Below are 5,472 nucleotides of genomic sequence, written 5' to 3'. Positions count from 1 at the left end.
TTCACCTATAGGGTTGCAGACCCCTTCAGCTCCTTGGGTACTTTCTCTAGCTCCTCCATTGGGGGCCCTGCGCTCCATCCAATAGCTGACTGTCAGCATCCACTTCTGTATTTGCCAGGTACTGAATAGCCTCACCAGAGACAGCTATATCAGGGTCATGTTAGCAAAATCTTGCTAGCATATGCAATAGTGTCTGTGTTTGGTGGCTAATTATGGGATGGATCCCAGGGTGGGGCAGTCTCTGGATGGTCCAACTCTTATAAGGACATTTAATTGAGGCTAGCTTACAGGTTAGAATTTCAGTCCATTATCATCCAAGCAGGAGCTTGGCAATGTCCAGGCAGATGTGAGGCTGAAGGAGCTGAGAGTTCCACTTCTCATTCCAAAGGCAGCTGGCAGAAGACTAACTTCCAGGCAGCTAGGACAAGGGTATTAAAATCCATCCCTACACTGACACACTAACTCCAACAAGGCTACACTTCCTAATAGTGCTACTTCCTGGGCCAAGCTTATACAAACCATCACAAGTGGTCTAGAGGTTTCATATCTAAGATCATCATTGCTTTAGCCTCAGTAAAAAAAACACCCTTGCCTATTGAAGAGTCAAGAAATGAAAGAAAAACAGGATGTGGGGCACATGCCTGTAATCATAACCCTTGGGACGAAATGGCAGGCCATTCACAGCTGTGTAGTAAGTTTGAAGCCAACCTGGGATACATGAGATCCTGTCTCAAACAAGAAAAGAAAGGAACAAAATGAGAAATGAAGTGAAGTTACATTTATTAAATATTTATTGGCACCTTCTAAAAGTGCTATAAACACCGACCTTATGTTTTTGTGCCTGACTTCTTGAATTCGAAATCTGATATGTATACTATCTGCTTCCCAGAATGTTCAAAAGGATTGTGAAATCAAATCAAAAAACGATTTGTAAAGTGCTAAGAGTACAAGGTAAGGCATAGAAAATAGCATGTAAGCATGTATTAGAAACAAATGTGAACTCACTGATTCCCCGATTATCTTAATTGTGTGTTAGTATTATGTAATCCACTATAATTCTCCTTTGTAGCAATCTCAGCAATAATGGTAGCATGTGTATATTGTATAGTTGAACAGTTTCTTTTTTATGCATTTACTTAACAAAATTGTCAATATGTGGTCACCAAATGTGTACACTATAATGTTTACATCAGGACAATCATAGTAACCTCAAATTGGAAACTAGAGATGCCCCTAACAATAGAAGATTAAACTGATTACTGCCTACACAAATGCAAAGACATGCCACGTGCCAATAGGAATACAATATTTTATTTGTAACACTGTGGATGGATCTGAACATCACAACGAGTGACAAAAAGCCGGACAAGCAAAATAATATGCAGAGTATGTTTCCATTCAAATAAAAAAAGACAATGGATCTGTGCTACTAGAGGTCAGTATAGACAGAATCTGGGGGTACTGGTATTACAGTACCCCCAGATTACGGTTACAAGAGTTATCCAGGCAAAGAAAATTCATCAAATTAGTGTATATTTATGATATGTTTGTTTTTGTACAAAGGTTACATGTCAATAAAAGGTTTTAAGACATGGTGTGATAACAAAACAAGAACCTATTACAGCAGTAAGCTGGTAAGAAGTCATAAACCTGTGTGATAAAGAATTAGAAAGATCACACTTTCTGGAATGTGCAGATGGAGGTATGTTGGTGCTTATAAACAACCAAAGAAGGAAAGTACTGAAGAGCTTAGGGAAGGGCGTCTTCCACAGCATGATCTTTATAGCTGCACAGTAACTAGGCATCCATCAAAATGGCTCCCCGGGAGCCCCACGGTGTTCCCTGATAAATTGAGCATTCATTTGAGATCTTCAATTGCATCTTCAAAAAATTAAGCAAAACATTTTGCTTTGGCTTCCAAATTTAGGTGAAGAATATATATCATGTTCTTAAGACTGAGTATTTTAGTGAAGTGAAATTATATATTTTTGTTGATAAGTGTGGCTATACCTATATAAAAAGTCAGTTAAATCCATTCCAAATGTGACTAAACTTTTGGCATTGTGACATGGCATTGTCATCTACAAATATCATGCTGGAGAAGCATCCAATCAAGTGACAAATAAGACAAAACAATCACAAAACACCCTCATAATGTTTTAAGAATGTTTTCAGTTTTGTATAGGGCTGCCTTCATAAGCATCCTTGGCTATGCATGGTTCACCTGCCATGGGCTGGGCATGACTGAACCAAGTTTATAGCTCTAATAAATTCATTATGATGAACATAAACCTCAAGCGTAACATGAACAAAATAGCTAGTTATATTTTGAGGAATTTGCTTTCAAGAGATGAGATTTGTGGTTGTAGACACATCTCAGTTCCTTTAGATAACAAGCATTTTGGAAAATATATAAAAGACCCATGCGACTCCTGAAGAGTTGACAGCCCTTCAGTAGCACCTTGTAACCCATAGGGAGGATGATTATTCATTTCATGACAATTATTTTACATATTTAAACAATCCCAAATTTCTCCTCTCTGTTAGATTTTACAATTTACTTTTTACTGATGAGAAAATTGAAGATTCAGTATGTAACTTGCCCAGGACATAATACATACATGCAAGAAGTAGGATTCAATGCCATGTCTTTATAGTTCAAAACCTGTTCAGTTTGTACTATATTGCACTGACTCTGGGTACAGTCAGATGGAGAATTACACACAAATATCTGTATCCTAATAGAGAACTCAAATTAGCATTAAATGCATACAGGTATGGATGTAGAGAAGGAGAAAAAAAAAAGAAAAGAAAGTACGCTAGACAAAGCATATTCTGAACTAGGCTGAGTAATAGAACATGGTTTATTTTTATAATCCCTTAACTGCAGTCATTCCATTGTGATTCAGTTTGTAATTGAAGCACAGTGGGAGGTGAGAAATTTAGGGTGGTTCAATTCACTTAGCTCTTCCTTTGTAAATTCACTGGTTGCTAGGAACCACTGCACTCTGAAGGTCCCCATGTTTACACACCCTAGTTCCTTTGACACAGTGTCATCCCTCTGATGACAGTGGGGGGCTCTTGATGAGATCTTCTTTGCGCTTTTATTGTCAATGGAACTTAATAGAACAACTCTCTGGCTTCTTCGAACACAGTCTCTCCTCTTCAAACAACTTCCAAGTATGTCACTACTAAATGGAAGTTTCTAGGGAAAGAAATAAACCATATGCTGCTTTTCCCTTCAGCCTATTTTAACCATATGCTACTAGAAATGAGAATGCAACCAACGGTATTAATTTAGACTCCCTGTGTTCCCAATGCCGCCATTCCCCCAACTCATTTAAAGGAGTCCTTTCTATTGGGCTGGAAAAATATCGTCTTTGAAAAAAAAAAAAAAAAAAAAAAAAAAAAAGAAGAAAAAAAAAAAAAAAAAAAAAAAAAGAAGAAGAAGAAGAAGAAGAAGAAGAAGAAAATTAGAAAAGAGACCGGTGAGACTGTAAGTTGTTCTTCTGTGCAATGTACTCACCCCTGTGCAAGTGTCCCTGGGCCTAAGGATGCCACACACAACTCTGAATTCACAGAAGGCTTATTACCACAGTGTCTTGGTTGGAATGAAAACACTCCCCTCAGGCTTGGGGTTTGAACACTTGGTCCTCAGCCCCATTTGGTGGTGGTGTTTGAATAGGTGGAAGAAGTGGAGACTTGCTAGAGGGTGCCTTGCCCAACTTCTAGTTCATTCTCTCTGCTTCCTGCTTCAAGGTATGAGCTGTCAGTTTCTGGGTTCTGTTCCCATACCTGCTGATCAGAACTATGTCCCCCTACCACAATGGACTCATCTTTCTGGAGCCATAAGCCAAGCTAAATTTTCTTTCATATGTGATTTTACACAGCAATAAAATGGTAGCTAATATATGAATCTTGAAGCTTTGTTTTGAGCTGCAGAACTCATGGGTTGGCATTGATACACCACTCACTGGGAGTAAGGTCTAAGCCTAAGCCTAAAGGTCTTGAGCATTATATTTCATATGATTGACACCGAATACTTCAGAAGTGAGGAGAAGGGGTCCCGTTTCTGGCTCCAGTCACCCGGCACCTTTCCAGCCCGAGGAGGGGTGTCTGCCCGGGAGGAGTCTCCAGGCCTGAGCCGGCAGGAGAGCCATCTTTGCTCTGGAGCTCTGCTGGAGGAGAGTTCTTCCTGGCGTACAAGAAGAACATTTTTTTTTTTTTTTTTTTTTTGGCTTTTTTGGAGACAGGGTTTCTCTGTATAGCCCTGGCTGTCCTGGAACTCATTTAGTAGACCAGGCTGGCCTCGAACTCAGAAATCCGCCTGCCTCTGCCTCCAGAGTGCTGGGATTAAAGGCGTGCGCCATCATGCCCGGCTGCATTTTCATTGCTAGAACAGACACAATCTTTGTTGTAAAATCAGTAGAATTTTTAAGAGTTTTAAAGAAGTATATGCAAAGAAAAGTTTTAGGGTTAGATGTTCACAAAAGAATAGTAAATTCATCATGTTGACAAGTAATATATGTGACAGAATTTTCCCTGTACAATGACATTAAAATATTAGTGCAGCAGGAGGCCTGTGATTGGACAGGGAAAAGGGAGGCAGAGCTAAGAGTTGCAGAGACAGAGCAAGAGAATCAGGAGTTTGAGGGAAGCCAAGATGGAGGGAGACGGACAGGAAGAAGATCTTGACCAGTGTGGTGTTAAATAGCCACAGGTAGATATGATATCATAAAAGAGAATAATTGGGATAATTTGTCTAATCTTGGTGGGCAGCTTTATCATTATCAATTGGTTCTGAAATTATTGTATTGGCATCTTGTGATCTGAGAATTTATTGACATATAAATCTGACTGGTTAATTATAAGCTTCAAGAGTTTTGTTTTTACCAGATTGTTGGGTGTTGTGGCGGCTGACCATGGGGTGGACGGTTGTGTGGGGCTGGCATGACAGTGAAGGGAACTCATGAACTCCAGTCCCGCCGGAGAGTTGGCAGGCAGAGAGTAGCTGGACGGAGCACGGGAACATGGCGGTCTATTTTAATATTTCCCACAGCAAGTATACACATGTCACATATAGTTTTCATCTAAATAAAAAAAGCAAAGAGTACATGAAAGGATTTATTAAAAATTAAAAAGCACAACTCAGACTTCTCAAGATGGCGGGAAAAAAATAATAGGAGAGAAGTATTCTGTAAAGTTGCCCAGTCAGCTCCCGTGCTGGCCAAGGCACGTGCCTACCTACCCTCCACAAGACACACCAATAGTAATGAAAATAGTATTTTGTAGAGGACACAACTCAGAGCTTTGTAAACTTCATATTTCGCTTCTACTTTGACCTTAGTTTTGCTCATGATGCCATTGGGTGTGATTAAAGGTTTTATTTTTTAGTAAAACCTATGGGTCTTCTATGGGTCTTATTGTTCATTGAATCTTGGGAAGTTTTTCCACAATTTTTTTTTTTTTTTT

This window comes from Mus pahari, chromosome 5 (genome assembly GCF_900095145.1).
Source record: "Mus pahari chromosome 5, PAHARI_EIJ_v1.1, whole genome shotgun sequence".
NCBI lineage: Eukaryota > Metazoa > Chordata > Mammalia > Rodentia > Muridae > Mus > Mus pahari.
This window is presented reverse-complemented; position numbering follows the sequence as displayed.